This window comes from Ischnura elegans, chromosome 2 (assembly GCF_921293095.1).
Source record: "Ischnura elegans chromosome 2, ioIscEleg1.1, whole genome shotgun sequence".
NCBI lineage: Eukaryota > Metazoa > Arthropoda > Insecta > Odonata > Coenagrionidae > Ischnura > Ischnura elegans.
The window spans coordinates 75,373,228-75,392,906 of record NC_060247.1 but is presented as its reverse complement, the minus strand read 5'-3'; positions in this window follow the sequence as shown (position 1 = coordinate 75,392,906).

Here is a 19,679-nt window from a genome sequence, read left to right as displayed (position 1 = left end):
GCGGGCTGGTATTGTGAAACTCAGTAATGGTCACTGAGGTGTAAATGTATTTTAAGGGTGCCGTAATACACTTTGCGGTCGCGGGTGCAGAGTCGTGGTACGATATGGGTGTGTGGAAGGTCGTAATGACCACGTGTGTGCTGTTGGGTGCAGTTTCAAGGTGCGGAAGTACACAAAGGTTTCGTCGTGGGTGCAGATCAGCATTCACTGAGGGTGTTTTGACCGCGGTAGTGGTCACTTGAAATTGAACGAATTGTCAGGGTGCATGAAAATAACTCTTGGCTTTGGATGGAGTTTGCCTATGCCGGATGGTTCTGCAGATCGCGACTTTGATTATTGGATGGGTGCAGATGGGTTTTTAGGGTGTAGCAATACACTTCTCGGTCGCTAGTTTATGCAATAGGAGAGGTACGAGTTAAGTTTTTCTGGAGTGGACCACGAACTCACGAGAAAATCACCTGGGACGAAGGAACGGTAGTGGCCACGTGGGTAAAACACTGTTTGACCGCGGTTTCTTAATCGGGATGCGGAAATATTTAATCTCTTATGTGGCTAAAACATTCTATCTATTAAAGCTGAAATATGCATGAATTCCCATGAGAAAAAACTCACCTGGCCTGGGAATCGAACTTACCTTTGACTTTCCGCGGAGACCATTACGCTATCGAGGTTCTTGAATCCCCATGGCATTTGTACCATGGCTCATGGCACTAGATGCTAGGTCTATGTCTTTGAGGTCCATCAAGGATGGCAACGCGAGAGAGAAAGGACTACAATGAAGCCACAACCGGTCGAGAGCCCCAAACCTGTTCTAAAGTCGCACATGGAGGTATGTGTAACATAGCGGTATGTATAAGATAGTTAATGATTAAAACGACCCGAAATCATATTCCTTGCTTCAAGGTCATAATCAGATGAGTTGCAACTTTTCTCGTCGAGTTTAGCCATTTGAAGCTGTTGCGAAACGACTTACCCTCCTCTCAAGGATTTAACCCCGTAATAACGCCAAGTTAAGCCAATCTCTTGTGAGCAAGACTTAAAATAAGCATTCTTCATCCACCCGATGAGGACGAAGAAAGCCATAATGATAAAAATAATAATAGAGCGGAGACCCGAATACGTTTTCTCAAGTCCTGTTCCCTCCTTAGGAAAAAGTCATCCTTGATATATTGTAGGAGGGATTGTGGCGCAGTAAAGAAAGAAAGGAGAGAAAAAAAGAAGAGGAATTTCCGTCATTTTCGTTTCAATTCCGGAGATATGTGCATATTTGATGACGTCCCCGCCGAAGGAGAATACTCGTTCGCAAGCGGGGAAAGGGGAGGGGGTTAGGGTGGGTGGGGGTGCATGGGGGGGGGGGGTCCCCTACCCCTCCACTCTTATTGGTATCAATCCATTCTCTCTTCCCCTCCTCCGTCTCTCCCATTCAGCCCTCCGACGAGGGTATCTCCTCCCTTCTCTCTTATTCATCCCCGGCTCTTTTCGCTCTCGGGAGTCCCATCATGTCGTTGGCAGTGCGCGCTCGTTCGAACGATGGGCCCCGGTGAGCGGAAAGAAAGAGCGCCCTAGCGGAAAGTGGAGTGAGTGTGGGATATATCCGTGGATTGGCGGGAGGGGGCTTGGAATCAGCGATTGGCTGGTGACTGTTTAAAAGGATCTACTCAATTCAATCTGACCCCCTAAATCTCCCTTTTCTTACAGGGCCCCAGTGCATCCAATTTCGTCTTCCTTCCGTGCATTTCACTTTTTCATCCACCTCCACACCCAAACCTCACAAATGCTTGCGTCCTCTTCTCTTCCTCCCTCTGGTTTTTCCTTATTCCCATACCATTCATCAAGGGCACTGCATGGATGAGTCCCAATTTCATCCCATAGAAGGCTGATTTCTGTTGCCACATCGGTCACATTTTAATCGGATTTCAAAAATGTCCGCGCCGCGGTGATGGGTGCAATGCATTCCACTTCCTTCCAATATTTTGCAGTATGACGTTTATAATTGCGAGAAATTGTATTGAAAAGTAATGAAAATGATAGATTATATCATCACGTAAATAAATTTCGGTTAACACCCCTAGTTATACCTTATATATCCAACATACCTACTCGGATCAATTAGTCAGTCAGTGACACTAGTGGCGACTATTGTAAGCCCATTTAAAAGCACGGTGGGCGACAACACATTTACATGCCGACTTGAGGATCCTCTTTTATAATATTCGGGGAATTACACATCCCCCGTGGAAGAGGTTAAGATTTATTGGGAACTCAAGCTACAATCGGAAGATACCTACTCGTATTTCCAAGAAATGCCACAGCAAATGTCGAACTTCATACAATCGTCAATTTTTACAATATTCCTCCCTATAAACGGTGGATATCTCGAATTATTGGTTGCATAGCCATTAAGTAAAATTTTACTGTTTTTAATGCTCACAATAACTACTGATTTCGAGTATAAAGGTCGATGAAGGTCTATTATGCCTTTGGTCTTTCTTTCAGCTGTAACAGACCATGGGATTCACTATATAATTTAATTGTTCCATTCATGATAAAACAATTTGTCTACCATTTCGACTTTCTTTTTCTTATTCTTTTATTCACTTCCACTCACATTCCTTAGCGCGTCTCCTTGGGAACTCTATTTCTAATCTTAATTACAATGACTTGCTTCCTTCATAATGCCATTGAAGTAAGCTGAATGTTTCAGTAACGTTCTATTATCATATATAGTGTAGTCTATCGTGAGAATATTGTAATCGTGAGATGTGCCATGAAAATAATTATTATTCCTGATACATTGATCTTTCTCTTTTGACTTTTATGGGGTTTTACATCTTTTCAGTCGCATTTTGTTTTCGGTTCAGTCGAACAACTCTGTTGACCTTGAGAATAACTTTTTTCGTTGCGCAATTAAAGTATCTATTTTATAGGATTTTTTTCCGATATACTGGCACAAATCCCCTATCATTCCCTGGCACAAATCCCATCCCCGATATACTGGCACAAATCCCCTATCATTCCCTGGCATAAATCCCATCCCCGATATACTGGCATAAATCGTGTTTCGCTTTTAGTTCAAAATCATAAGAAAACATCAAGAACACGCACAACAACCGCTTAACAGGTCGTTTTTGATTGCAGATGAATCGCTAACAAAATAAACTAAGTCTCAAAAATTTCGGAATATATGAAGTAAATCGTGATCATCACTTTCATTCATTTAAAGCTATTGTTATATAGCTGTACTGAGAAAATGTAATGTACAAAGCAATACTGAAATAAAATACTGAGAAACATTTTTATATAGAAAATATTTTCCTTAGCTTTTTATTAATTGCAATTATTTCGTATTTGAGATAGGGTGAAATAATTACAAAAGTTTGCTTTGTTTATCCTGGAAATTTTAACTTGAAAGGTCACATTTTTACGTTGTAATATGTCATTCAGAAGACAAAATAAGACCTTTCGAGGTCTGTCCTTTTAAAGTCGCGATTAAAAGGACGCATACCTCCTACTTGAGTGGTCTTTTTTTGACCAATTACCCGCGTGAAACTTATAACACCATCAAATTTCCAAAGTAAGCCCTTGTCATGTATGATTTTATTGGAGTGAATATTCAAGTGCTCGTGGTTGCGGGGTGCTGACTGGCATAATTACATCTACATCCACATGCTACGCCGCAAGCCGCCTAAAGAATGAATGAATGAATGAATTTATTACTCCAACTGAAATGTACACTTTTTTTAACAAGAAAAAATTAAGAGGAGCTTTAGGTAGCTTCAATGGTTAAAATGAAAAACCAGCATGGAAGCTACCATCTTAAAAATTAAAATCAATGCACACCAGAAAACAAAAAGAAAGTATATATAATTTTTGAAACTTTATCATTATGAAACATATATGTGACAATAACTTACAATAAACAAGAACAAAGTGTAATATATGGACAGAACAAAATAAATTTCTTTTTCCTCCTTTCACAAAAATATAAAAATAATATATAATAATATGTATATTATTCACAAACACATCAAAAAAGAACATTTATATTATCATGGGATAACAACCAATCTTTGGTCTCTTTACAAAATTTATTTATACTCTTTAACTCTTTGATCGAACAAGGCAATTCATTAAAAATCTTCGGCCCCAAATAAGAAACGATCTTTGAAATAAAGAAAGATTAGGCTTAGGAACTAGAAAATTAACATTCCTACGTAAGTTATAACCATGCTCGGCCCGAACGCGCCGGAGGTCTGACCCAGACAGAGCAGGAATAGCAAATGAAACGAAACGAAAATGTTTCGTTTCGACCCGCAGCGAAACGAAAAAACGAGTTCTGGTTTTAGCTTCATCCCCGTTCGAAATTAAAATCACGAAGGAGTTTAGTCTCGACCCGGGAAGAAACTTTACTCCCGGGAACGAAACCAAAATAATCGAAACCCCGCTACTCATAGTTAAGTTTCGATCCCAGAAGTTGAGTGGAGGGGGAAAAGAGGGAATAAAACGACCTTAAAGCTTTGTGAGGTTCACTATTATATTAATATGGGCACGACCCGGGTTTCGTAACGTAGTTACATCTTCTGGTGACTATGAATAGTTTCGACCCATTTCATGACAGAATGTAGAGAGGTTAAAGCATTTAGCTTCGTTTTATTGCGATTGAATACTGCGTCGCGCATTATGAGCGGAAAAGCGCCCCATGCGATATTCAATATGTATGTATAAATATAAGATGCATGTAAGATTAGTCACCTGAAGATGTAACCACGTTACGAAACCCGGGTCGTGCCCATATTAATATAATAGTGAACCTCACAAAGTTTTAAGGCCGTTTTACACGGGACACGGAATTGCGCAGGTTAGAGCTGCATTAATTTCTAAAATGGCGTGGAATTGCGCGAATGCATGAACGAAATTAGAACGGGCTATTTTGCCCTCTCGCATCCACGCATTCTCACATGTGTTCTAGCAATTCACCGCTTTACACGACGCAATTTTGATTGCGCCTTCGCACGTACATCAGATTGCGCAATTCCGTGTACCGTGTAAAACGGCCTTTACTCCTTTATTTCCAATAATTTACAGCTTGTAAAATTCTCAAGTAATAGAAATGAATTCACCGGATTTGGTACTAATTTAATCAATTGACGCCATCTAACTGGAACCTTAACTTGGTGTCCTTCCCGGAAATGCTCTTATCCACCCCCTCCCTTCCCCCACCCCTCCTCAATATCTCCGGACCATTTCCACGCGTCGCCACCACTCGTCCATTGGTGTCATCCCCATCCATTACATACATCAACATTCCGCCCTTTTAATCCGCCTCCCTCCCCGACGAGGAGGGTCTGTCGGTGCTGATACTAGTGGAGAGGGGGTAGTGCGGGGTTCAGTCTTGCCCAATGAGCGGTGGTAGTTTTCGGGGTTGGGGTTGGAGGGGTCTCGGGTGGGTGAGTGCCGTTCGCAGTGCAAAGGATGGGACCGTCGGAGCTGTCATCAGTTCGCCCTTTCCCCCCTCCAAAACCTCTCCGGAAAAAACCTTTTTAACGATTTACGTACACGGGCTTAATTAAGTGTCCCGGGCCATTCTCTGTGTCGTTCCCTCAAGTCGGACGCGGTCCGTTAGCTTTCGTTCAAACCCTACCCCCCCCCCCCCCATCCCTCTCCGCCAGATTTCCCCTCCATCCCCCGTGGTTCGTGTCCAGTAATTTCAATGCAATAAAGAGATATCAGTGCCCGAGCGAATTTCTATCCTCCCTCGGCTTTTCCCTCCCTCTTGCAGGGTCGGGTTGAAATGGGCATCCTCGTGTGCTCCAGAGGTTCTGTTACGGCACCAAGAGCTAAGAGCTGATGAGGGGTACAGGGTAGGAAAGTGATTATAACTCAACCCTACAGATGGAATGGCATAGGGAAGGTACCGTGGGTCCTAATAGTCATTACGGAAAAAGGTTTTGCCTGTAGATAAAATTTGGCCAACAGTGTAGACTTCCGTTGTGGCTTTCGAAAGTTTCGAAAATCGTACGGAAAAAAAGTTTTCTTTGGTTCTATACAGTTTTTTTTGACGGTTAAATATTTCATCTGTCGTGTTGACCCCCAAATATGTATTTTATTGATAAAAATGTTAAATTTAACCCCAAATATATCTTGCATGGTCGGATTTAAATGGCCATCCTTCAGTGTGCTCTAGAGGTTCGTGCGCACGGCGCCACAGCCAGGTGAACTAAAATCTTGCTATGGCTTTCAAAAGTTTAAAAATAATAGGGTGCTTTCCCATTTATTTTTTAATTGCCTAAATCGAAAGATTATTACTCCTGGAGTACGTATTTCACGCTTTTAGATTTTTTAATGACGATATCTATTTTTCGCGATTAAATGAAAAGGGAAAATTTTCAAGCGCGTGAAAACGCGACGCGTAAGTATGAATGCCGGGAAAACTCCGTGTGACGTCGTTCTGGTTCCCGCTACCGCAAGTGAGGTGACCTTGAGGCGAGGCTTTGAGCGCTGACACGACGCAGGATGCTAGCAGGTAGCAGAGTACCCTGCTAGCTGGTAGCGCTTGGCTTAAATAAGGATTGTTAATACCTTATCAAACGAAGAAAACTTTCCACCCTTAGCCAGTTTTAATAGGTGATTATTAAGACATGTTTCCGTGAGCTCTGTGCCTCATGCATGCATTGGCAATCTCAGACAATGTAAAACTCGTATCTACTCGTATAGAAACTAGGTCCCTGTGACGTCGCGTGGAGTGGCATCGCATGGGCACCAATCTGGCCTTTTTCAAATGCGGTTAAAATTGACCATTGCCAGTCGTCTAAACTGGGATTTCTAACACCAAATAATTTGTAAATTAGGAATACACTAATTGTGGGTAACGAATTGCAATCAATGCCTTTCGTTTTTTTTTGGTGAAGGAAACTACCCTATTGGACAGAGAAAGTCTTTTTTGCTTCTAGACAGTATTTTTGAGCGGTTAAATACTTCATCTTTCATTTTGCCCCCCAAATATGTCCTAAACGTGCAGCATGTATGCAGTTTTTAGCGTTTAGATTAGATATTCTCAGAATCGAGATGTGAATGCTCGCGTCCTGTAAGATATTTGAATTAAATGATGTGAGCGCAAAGGGAAGATATAATGGGTCCTAATAATCATTGTAGATAAAGTTTTATCGATAGATAAAATTTGGCAAATTGTATAGAATTTCGTTAATAAGGTTTTTTTTGCTTATGATGGCTGTGAAATTGTGTGGCATAAATTAGCAAAAATTGTAGTTTTCCGGCATTTTCAGAGGTGAATGATGCTATGTGACAACATTATCGCTAAAAAATTAATTGTAAGAGGAAAAATTCTTCCAAACATACTCTTTCCCTTTCGTGTATGTATTCAAATCCTGGAAGGGGATAATTTTCACCGAAATCGAGTTGATAGACATCAGTAAATCAGTGGACAATAACTAAAGAGCTAAACTAAAATTTTACTGATATTTCTATTCTTAGAATTTTCGCGTGAACTCGAAACCACGGTGTGACTCGAGGTTTGGTGCTATTGGACACACCCTAATTAGCTCACTGTCGTAGGTACTGTGGTGCTATTCGTCTGCATCCTTCATGAACTTTCTCGTCGTGGAGATCATTGACATAATCATTTCTCCGACCAGTCTTAATTATTCAGGAGTGACGAGTTTTTGCGATCAAGATGTTGCCTATCAAGAACTCGTCTCTGCGTATCGCACTGCGATATTTCGAAGGCGGAAGAGTCGATCGCAGCATTTTGATTCGAATGCTCCCTTACTACATATTTTCTTTCCATCCTCGTCGACTTTACCGTTGTCGAGATTAAAAAAAAAAATGAACGCGGAGGAGCGTTGAACGCAGTGCGGGCTTGATCTCGTGCACGTGGAATTTCAATGTCCCCCCTCCCCGTGACACAACCGATTATTACTCCGCATTATCATGCCCTACGCCATCTGCTTCCCGCAGCCGGAGGCGCTTTTCGCCAAAGTTAGTCGCGTACGACGTCCCGTTATCGCGGTTATGCGAGTCTCGTGTGTGACGACTCCCGCGGAAAATAGCTGCTTGTCTCAGAGAGCCTCAAGGGGTTGCGCGCATAGTCGAGTCTCCTGAGACGAGTTCCACTCATCCTAGGCTTGGAGTTTCTATTCGCTAACACTTCAATTGATATTTCCGGAGTTAGTGGAAAATTTACCGCTGCTACATAATATTCTGAATACTTCATATACGAATTCATCTAGAATTTTAATTTAATTTCCCTAATAATGATGACAGCAATAGATATTGAAATTCTGGCGTAGGTTTCCGCGGCGTTGCTCATGGTCAGTGCTGATTTTCGGGTTCCTCAGCCGCGTTGGTTGTTTTTGGATGACAACAGTTTCGGGAGCCATCCTGCTCCCGTCTTCACCTTCTCACCTTCGACCTGAAGACGGGAGCGGGATGGCTCCCGAAACTGTTGACATCCAAAAACAACCAACGCGGCTGAGGAACCCGAAAATCAGCACTGACCATGAGCAATAGATATTAATCTCGCGATATAAAAACGTAATTAAACGTAAAAAACGTAACATAATATTTTGTTAAATCAGTTGGACGGGAAGAAGAATAATAAAAGCGGAAAGATTTATTTTAAAGGATAAATCAATCTTTTTCGGAAAAGAAGCTTTCTCAACAGGAATCTTCTTCGGGTATCTTCTACAGGAAGCTTTCTTTCCAGGAAAGATCTTTCTAATTCGTAACACTCCCATTCCTTCATTTTATACCATTTGACCATGATATGTTACAATTTTAAAATGCTCCAATCTCCAATTTAAGAACAGCAAATAAATCGCATTACTTTTTTTAAGCGGATGATTTAATTTTTCGAGAAAATCGTTTTATTCAGCCATTAAAACTATCAGGAGCTATTACCTTGTCCTAAGATGTCTTTCTCCCTTTCTGCAAAAGTGTCCCTAAATCCTATTAAAATTACCTGTTCCTTTTCTCCCCTTTCCCCGTTCCTTCAGCATTCTTTATTGCATTACGAACTTCACCCTAACCCTTCAGTATCTACTCTACCCATTTATTCGATTTCCTCAGCATCAATTGATTAAGTTTTGTGTCTTCACTTACCATATTGAGTACTTCCTTGTTTTCCGTTCATCTACCTTTTATCATTCTCCTCCACACTCACTCATCGAATGTCTATACTTGTCTATTTTAAAGTTTGATCCGCGATATCAATTATTTCAGAATATGCGTCGGGAGACTTCTTACTAATCTCTTTTCTAATAGCTATTTTTACTACTCTTTTACTTTTCATCAATTCTGTCTTCGCACGATATGACTCTTTTGCCTTCACAGTTCTCATCTCAATTTTTTTGCTATGACAAAAATTTTTCTTCCAATAAGTGGATCTATTTTGCACTGTAAAAAATCTATATTTAAAAAGTCATATAAGTATTATGACACAGTTGAAAACATAAAATATAATACCTAAGCAGTGAAAACATGGTACGTATCAAACATATTAAAACTCGCTAGAAATAACTATAAGACTAGCATATGAGCAATGCTTACTCATTGAGCATACTCACGGTATATTCACTGTTACTCTATGGAATGAGTTAAGATGATGTTAAATTGGCCTATGTGAGATCCAAAATCAGGATTTTTATTTGTCAGCTGGAAGATATGAGCTAATAAAAACATTAAGCACGCCAAAGTGCCAATAGGGTGGTTTCCTATTATTTTTTTATTGCCTAAATCGAAAGATTATTACTCCTGGAGTACGTATTTCACGCTTTTAGATTTTTAAATGACGATATCTATTTTTCACGATTAAATGAAAAGTGAAAAATTTCAAGCGCGCAAAAACGCGACGGGTAAGTATGAATGCTGGGAAATCTCTCTGTATGACGTATTTCTGGTTCCCGCTGCCGCCCTGTGAGTGACCTTGAGGCGAGGCTTAGCGCTGATACGACGCAGGCTGCTAGCGGGTAGCTGAGTACCCTGCTGGCTGGTAGCGCTCGGCTTAAAAAAGGTTTATTAATACCTTATCAAACGAGGAAAACTTTCCGACCTTAGCCAGTTCTACTAAGTGATTATTAAGACATGTTTCCCTGAGCTCTGCGCCTCATGCATGCATTGGTAACCTCAGACGATGTATAACTCCTATCTTCTCGTATAGAAACTAGGTCCCTGTGACGTCACGTGGAGTTGCATCGCATGGGCGCCAATCTGGTCCTTTTCAAATGAGGATAAAAATGGACCATTGCCATTCGTCTAAAGCGGTATTTCTAAAACCAAATAATTTGTATATTATGAATACACTAATGGTGGGTAATGAATCGCAATCAATGCCTTTCGTTTTCTTTGATGAAGGAAACTACCCTATTCTAGTCGTTAAGTGACAACAATTCCAATAATATTACTATTTAGCCAATCAGACTCAAGGGAAGGTAGTGTGTCAAAAAAAATTTTAAAGGAAAATCGGTTTTACTGTTGATATTGTGTGGAAGGATGGATCAATTCATGCATACACAGACGCAACCTATTTTCTTAGCACTTTTGTAATAACATGTTCTTTTTAATTTAGCACTGCGGATAACATTTCAGCGGTAGCGAGCATTCCTCAGTATATTCCTACTTACGAGCTTGTGCGAAGCTGAAATCCATTTTCATTTCCCCGAATATCGCTGCCTAACTCTTGGAAATGCGATATTCCGTAGCGCATCACCGCAGGAGTCGTTGCCGCGACCTCATCCACCTGAAAGCGCAAGGCACTCTGTCGCACGGTGACATGCTTTTATTTGTTTTCGAGTGTGGGAGTATGTGAGCATATATGAAAGTTCATGTTTCGTCAAAGGTTGGAGCATGGGTGGAAAGTTCTGGTATTGCATGCCCCCAACCTTGCGATCGAGTCTACAACTCTCTAGTTTTGTCGCGTTTTGTTCACGACTCACTATAATGGTGTTTCCTCGGATGTTTCCTGTGAAGATGGCTCTCTTTTTCCGGTTCGCGCATGGATGGGTAGTGATGGAATGCGTTCCGAATTCATCACGTCCATGAGTCAGCAATCCGAAGATTAGTTTGATGAAGCTCTCCACTCAATTCCCCCGTAAGCTAAACATTTTTAATTTAAAACTATAATTTTGTTTTACATCCTTCATCCAGTGGTGTATTAACCCATTAACGGCCAAGGCTAATATTCGGTAGAAATATTTGAATTTATCATCATATTTAGTCTTAATAGATACTAGAAAAGAAATTTTGAAAAATTTGAGGCTCTAAAAAATTTATTTATACCAAAAAAATAATGGTGCGTTTTCGCACCTTTGGCGGAATGTGGGTACTTCGGTTAATATACCGTGAAAAACTAAAATCTTATTCTTTTCCACCTTTTTAATTTATAAACACATAGAAATGAATAATTTAGTATTTAAAATCATTAAGTAAGCGTTCATACTATAAAAAATCCCTTTTATTAATGAAAATTATTTGAATATAAGGGCACATTAAATTTTACCCAAAAATATACACTGTGCCTATTACATTACCTACACCTTTCCCTGTTAGCTTTTTTTCGATAATATGACCTGCATTATCTTTTTTAGTGTCTGCTAGTAAAGAATTACGAGAAGGTTTGTCTTTTTTCGGATTTGATGGTCCTTCTGCATGTATTTCTTAGTGATTGCCATAACTGAATCGGTCACCTTTGATTGACGTTAGCGCGTCATATGATCTTTGAAATATCAATTGATGACATTTTGTGCCCTCCTATAGATTTTCAATGAATTAGCTAACACACTTTCCAGTAAATTGGTAAACAATATCCACCACCTTTTTTCCCTCTGATTTTCATTCTATAATTCGAGTTTGCATAATCGTGATGTATAATCCACCTATGGGATTATTGGAATGACAGAAGCTAGGGAATAGTTATGCCTTTTCTTTCAAATGGTAAATTGGCTATTTGTTGCTGGCCACAATTGTAACAGAGGTTTCATTCCATTTGACCGCGAACAATTCAGATTCCTCGTCAAAAGCATAATCAATTTTCAGAGGTTTTTTCCAAAAGCTTTAGGGTCTTCAAGCGGGCACTTTCTAGTTCTATTTTCCCGAGTGGTTCACGTTACAAAGGATCGCCTTTCCTTCAGTGTTTGGAACAAGAAACATGTATAAGAGAAGTTGTGAAAAAATAACCGATGCTGAGTAATTTCGGGAATTATTTTCAAGAGATGGGAAACAAAGATAGCTCCTAATCCTACCTTCACTCCATTAGTTTGATTGATTTAGCCCCTGCATACGAAGACAAATTGGATGAGGTAACCATCTGAAGAGCAAAGGTACCATAATTTGAACCCTAATCAAACCGGTTTATTTTGTATCAACATTTTTGCTGAGTGGCGTCCAAATCACGGAACCATTTGCTCATCCATAGAAAGGTTATGAGGACAAATTCCAAACTGCAAAAAATTAGCATTCAGCATAGTAAATATTGGTCTCAGCTTTGCACATTTGTCCGTTTTGTCGAGAGAAAAGGTGGATATTTTCCTTTATCTCTTTCTACTCATAGTTTGACGAACTAATTCAACCCATTTATCTTTATAATATCTTTAGACAAGCACAAGTCCTGCTGCGGGAGCACATGATACCTAGAGAGAATCAAAATCTCAAGACACTTCTCAATTCTACAAAACTAATTGTAACTGATGCGTACTGCTATAAGTAACATATATTACTTTTTTTGAAAAATATACCATTCCCTCCCAAACCTCGTCATCAAGAAACCGGAGGAAAATGTCAGATGGAGACATACCTCCAAATTCACGTCTTATTTTTTCGTCATATTCCTTCTCTTTTGATATTGGACGACACAAAAACTTAGCATCAATATCCTTTTTCCATTTTGGAAAATTAGTGCGTTTTATCAGACGACTGGGTATCTTTTTTGGTACTCTGATGGCTTTCCTTCTTCCTGTCGGTGCTCCACAATGCCATCGCCTCGATGCGTTTGCAATATTACCGCGATGTCATTGTTAATCGGCTTCGCAGTTCAAATGTTATCATCGACGTCTTCATCAGTCAAGTTCTTAACGTCTGGCGGTATTAAGACAACATTCGTGGCGTCATCCACAGAATCCAGGGTTTCCTCTAAAGTGGTCAAGATATCTTGGGTGGACATACACCTTCTTTTATTATCCACCTACAGTAGTCTTGGCAAATTTGATGAAATGAAAAAGATAATTTTTTTCACTCCTACGTTGCCTGAAACGTTGATATTGAAGATGTAGGATCACCCAGTTACAACCGTCGTACCTAACAAATGCGAATAGGCCAATGAGACTAACTTCTTGAAGCTTTCTTCTAGCGCTAGAAGGCAAGATCCATTGAACTATACATAGCAGTGATCCGTTTCTGAATGACCAGCGCTGTTTGAGAAACAGTACATTACACACAGTTGAAAACCGATAGGTCTCGTGGCGGGTAATCAAGTTGCTCATTAGCACACAATGGCTAAAAGAAGCCACATTTTAGAAGACGACAGCTGTGAGACCAATAAGATAAGAAAGTACATTTTATGGTATTTAATTAAAACCCAACAGGGATTAAATTGATTCACCGAATAATTACAGGGCGGCGTACAATATTAGTGACCAAGGTTTGCTACATTTGTCTCTCGGTACGGTGCCTCAGTCCTAATCCGCCATACCCCCAAACGCCAAAGGTGCGAAAACGCACCATTATATACAAGTGTCAAAATTGTACATCTCTAAATATATTATTTGGTTTAAAAAAATCCGAGTAATTAAGCATTATTAGTACACTTATAATACTAGTAATAGGATTCATAAATATTCTTAGTGCTTTCGTAAAAAAAATATTAAGTTGATAGCCCTCGATGAGCATGAAATTTAGCAAACTTGAAAAATTATAACAAAAAAATCAAGTCAAAATTATTAAAGAAAATGGTTTTAAAAATACGTTTACCATCTAAAGGGTAATTTACCATGGAAAAACTATTAAATAACGGAGTAAATATTTTTTCACGAACTAATTAAAAAATGGTGCGTTTTCGCACCTTTGGCCGTAAATGGGTTAAGGGGGGGGGGATAACAAGTCACAGGGATCATAATCCCCTAAAATTTTATCATTTTTTTTAAATTTCATTAATTTCATATTTTTTGTATCTTTTTAAGGAGCAAAGGGATTGTATATGAAAATTCATGGCTACAAGTCCCAAACTTGAGATAAGTTTTAGTTGTAGTTATCGTTGAGCGTGGCTCTTTAAGAGAAATTACACGGGAGAAAACCCCTCTCTCCCGGGGGGTATTCTATGCTTCCCGAGCCCAGTTCATGACCCTTCTCTCCCCAAATTTGATGCTGCATCCTCCCCTGCCTTCATTACCTGCTCCGTATGTCTCATGGGAAGTCTTTCTCTGCCGTAACTCACTTCTAAGTGACCTATTGAGTTGCCCTGTCTTCTTTCGGAGGTTTTCAAAATACTTATCTCCCACTCTTCTTAAGACTTCCACGTTAGACACACGATATATGCATCTGTAATTCATTATTCTTTCATTACATATCGTAATGTCGATCCGCTGAGTCATAGTTTTAATTTTAATTCTCAGCCAAACGTAAATATGATTATAAATGTGTTTTCTTGTCTATATTAGATATAATTTGAGCATAAATCAACAAAATAGCATAAATTTTAGGTACAATTCATTTGCTTATTAATTAAAGTAGCTTACTCACGTTAAAATGATATTTTTGCATCTGTTCAAATCAAAATATTTCGTCCAATGCCGTTTTTACAATGCGAGTATTCAGAGGTGGAAAGGTCCCATTACCGCTTCTAGCCCTTGCCCCTCGGGCTCATTAAGACGGCTATTGTCGACAAACTTAAATAGGATATTAACACCTGGATTGCAAATCGATTCAATGAGGGGAACAAAACGAGCCCCGTATAGCAACCATTTGAAGAAACACGTACGAGATAATAATATCGAAGTGGAAAGAAAGTTACAACTAATGGAATTGTTCAACCTCCGTTGATTAGTGACCTTTGATTCGATTTGTAATACAAGTACACGAGGTAATCAACAATTTCATTGCGGAACAGTAACTTAGTTAAGACAGATGAGGTTTCACTTGCCAGGTTTTGGAGATTTCCTCACGTAGTGAATTGTTTCAAGCATTATTCCTGAAGGTCGCGGAGTGGATCGAGTTCATATTCTTTTAAACAGACTTTCTATCCGGAAGTTTCCTTATCGCCTGGTTCCGCTACTAATTCACCCTTCTTAACATTTCAGACCACGAAAGCGTTCCCTACTTAACTATTTAAGTCTCTTCCTTCCGACTAGCTCGAGCCCACTTTAATAATGAAGTTATAGCAGGGAGAGTGGTCAATGGAAACTAAATCAATGATATCTACAGAATTACAGAAGGATAGAAGGGTAGGAGAGAAGAGAAGCCTCATGAAAACCTTAATAAGAAGACGGAACAACCTTATAGGCCACATCTTGAGACATGATGGCCTGATGAAGACAATCGTCGAAGGACAAGTGGAAGGCAAGAATGGAAAAGGAAGACCCCGAACAAAATATATGGAACAAGTAAAGAGAGATGTGAAAGAGAAGAAATACGTAGGTGTGAAAACATTAGCTGATAGGAGAACTGAGTGGAGAGCTGCGTCAAACCAATCATAGGATTGTTGACCAGTGATGATGATGATGATGATGATGGGATTATATTTAATGCTTGCATCGGTAATAAATATTAGGGTATACTTCAAGAAATTGTTGGAAAACCAAGCTCTTTAGCACGGATGAGGCTCGTCTTATTTTTAGATGTTTTAAGGGGGATGGGAAGGATATAGAACTTGCTATACGTTAAGATAGGTGAGAATAAAATAGATAAATTGGCCATACGTACCGGTTTGGACCGCTTTTGAAGGCCTCCTATCAGTTTCCGAAATTTCTCTACCAAGTCCCGGTTTCGTGAAAAAATTATGGGAATTATGTTTTTTATAATAACAGTTATAACAGAAAGCTTAAAACAAAACGGCAATAAGAGTTTATAGTCAAGTTTGTCAAAGAAGGAAAAAATTTAAAAATTAAATAATAATAATAATAATACAGAATATTTAAGTAGACATAATCAAGTTGCAAAAATTATCCACCAAAAACTGGCCTACCAACACAAGTTAATAGATACTAAGACCCCATATTATGTGTACCACCCTGAAACAGTGCTTGAAAACGGCGCATTTAAAATCTATTACGATCTGCCTATTCAAACAGATAAAACTATAGTTAATAATAGATCAGATATAATGTTGATTGACAAGAAATATAGAACTTGCTACATAGTTGATATTGCCGTGCCACTGTCGCATAACATCGAAAAGACAATTACAGGAAAAATTAACAAGTACCAAGAATTGGCAATAGAAATAAAAAGAATATGGAATATGGAACAGGTTTATATAGCTCCAATTGTCATCTCAGCCACCGGTATCATCCCAAAACATATACAAAATAGTTTCAAAATACTCAACCTCCATCCAAATACATACATCAAACTGCAAAAGGCTGTAATAATTTCAACCTGTCATATCACGAGAAAATTTCTCAACGCAATTCAACAGTAAAGAGTTACCTTCGTGAGAACCCGTGCTCTTAACACTAAAGCTACTCAGTGAAAACTGAAGAAAACTAAGGAATAATAATAATAACGAAAACAATCTTAGTTTTGATTTTACAAAACCCTTATCCATGGAGTAAGGCTATAGATTTTGTCTTCACCCCCCTCTCCTGGTAATATGAGGTCACGATCTGGGACAAAACATTTGTGGCCACCCGAATAGCAGGAAGCAACTCCATACAAAACTCCGAAGAGTAATAGAACTTAACGACTTAGAGGGACTCCTACAATTTCTGAATTGGTTACTTGGCGTAGAGTTGATCTATAATCAATAGTTAAGGTCTCCTGCATGACGAATTTTTACATTGTTATCTTTGAAAAATTCATAGATTTGATTTAATATAAATTAATGTATAACGACCATAAGCATGAAGAATATTTCCATCTATATCTTTCATAAATTGTATATGTTGCCGATGTTCGTTGAGGAGCTATGGTATTGTCTTTGGAATTTGGTATGTCTAGACTCATTTGCTCTGTCCTCTTTCCTCATCCGAAATGTCATTTCGCGTTTCGAGCATTTCCGTGGTTGAACTGAAATCCGACTATGCCCGCAATGTAATCATCTTCACAAAGGAGAGAATGGCGAAGAGAAATTTGACGTCGAGAAAGTCGTCTAAGAAATCTTGTCATTTGCTGGGCCATAGTTACGATAGCATGTAAATTTAAAGACTGAGAAGGCAGAGGCAAAGGTAGAGTGACTTTCAAAGGACTGATGAGGGTAGAAGGACTTGTGAAAGGCTATTTTTCTCGAATATTATAATGGGTAATATTATTAATAAGGAAAAGAGGAAGGAAACAAGGGCTAAGGACGGCCCCGAACGGGTTACATAGGACAGGTTACAAAGGATGTAAAAGAGAAGAAAGTCGTCGCTATAAAAAGGTTAGCGGTTAGGAGACAGAAATGGAGAGCTGCGTCAAACCAATCTTAGGATTGTTGACCAATGATGATGAATACTACTAAAAGTACTTCTGGTGCTTTTCAACTTTTTTTCAACTTTTGCATCCCTCTTCTCAGAGATAGTGTGTCCTCCTAAAGCTAGAAGTATAAAATAGCAAAATACCTGATACTGTTTGATAATATGTGCTAAATCTTGATTCACATTAAGCTGGAACATATTGCGTACTTTTCGGGGAAGAAACTATTTTTTTCACTGACCATTTTGATTTCCATCAATTCGTTTGCCCGACTCTCCCACAAAGATGGATGCCGCGGACCGAGATGAAAGAATTATATTCGGAGATATTCCAAATTTGGAATATTTAAATTATTTCGAGGAATTCTAAACATTTCAAGAAAAATGGTAAGCATTGGGAATACTCGAGATGCCGTCGAGCTGTGAGGCAAAAATTGGATGAGGGTGATGGTCAAGAAATTGGTCAGTGGAATACGTATGTACATCAGCTTTAAGATATGTTATAGGTTTGCTCTCATTATATTTTAACATAAATTTTTAGAAACAAATATGATGAGTGAAATTAACGTTAATGAGCTTTCTTAAGTTTACATTGATAATTTTCACTTCTCTGCGACTATCTCACTCCCCAAGAAAATTGTTAGGCAAAATTACATTTTTTCTGAAAAATTTCTGTTAGTTGTTTTAAATAGTATTCTACCGATTAAGGTAGGTTTCCATGGAGTATTAAGGAAGTGATCTGGGAGCCTCCCTTTCCTTCCAGCACTGCCTTCTTCAATTCACTTTAAGGTCTACTCCTCATCAATCCATATAAAAAATCCTACTCTTTTCCTTCCCCTCCCTCGTTTCCCTAGCATTCTACCCTCTAACACCATTTTCAACATCCCCTCCCCGCTAAGTACTCCCTCCATCCATACCTTCTGTCTCCTCCGTATCTCATCTAAAAGCTGCCTTTCCTCGCCAACCATATCCAGCACTTCGTCGTTCCTTTTCCTATCAGTCCATTTCACCCTCTCCATTCTTCTCCATACCCACATCTCGAATACCTCCAATCTCCTCTCGTCTTCCTTCCTCAGTGTCCACGTTTCCGCACCGTAGTGAGCTACACTCCAGATCAAACTCTTCGCTAACCTTTTCTTTAAACTCTTACATATCTATCCTCTCAGAAGCTCCTTCCTGTACATGAACGCATCCTTTGCTAGGGCAATTCGCTTCCTGATGTCCTTGCTACTTGCTTTACCTGCTCAACTTTTTCCCCACCTACTTTTATCTTAAGTCTCGCATTCCTCGCTCGCGATACTTTACAAAACCGCATTACCTTAGTTTTCTTGTGATTAATCCTCATCCCATACTCCTCAAACCGCTCGTCTAACGCATCCACTAGAACCTGTAGTCCCCTCGCTGACTGGCTAATCAGCGCCTGATCATCCGCGAACCTTACCGATTTCAACATCATTCCTCCAACTTTCACTCCAGCTTCCAACTCGTCCCATGCTTCTCTTACCATCTCTTCAGCGTGTACGATAAAAAAACAGCGGCGATGGAGGGCAGCCTCTGCCAATGCTTGCCCACCCAGATTCTCCGTCCGCTACCCTCACTTGCGCAGTCTGGGCCAAATACAGATTACGAATCACTCGTCTATCCCTCCAATCTACTCCTATTCTCTTGAGAATATCCATTAACTTAACCCAGTTCACCCTATCAAACGTTTTCTCAAAATCCACGAAACAGGCATATACGTCCTGGTCATATTCTAGGTTCCTCTCCACGAGGGACCTCATTAATGCTATTGCATTACGAGTTGACTTCCCTTTTCTGAAACCAAACTGATATTCACCCAAATACTCGTTTGCCCTCGCCTCCATTCCTCCGTTCAATATTCTCAGCACCACTTTCGCCGCATGTGATATTAGGCTAATAGTCCTGTAATCTCCGCATTCCACAGCTTTCTTCTTTTTCAGAAGCGGAATTAAAACCGTCTTCACAAAATCCTCCAGCCCACATCCCTCCTCATAGATCCTGCGCACTAGTTCGAAAAACCTTTTCTTACTATCCTTCCCTAGATTC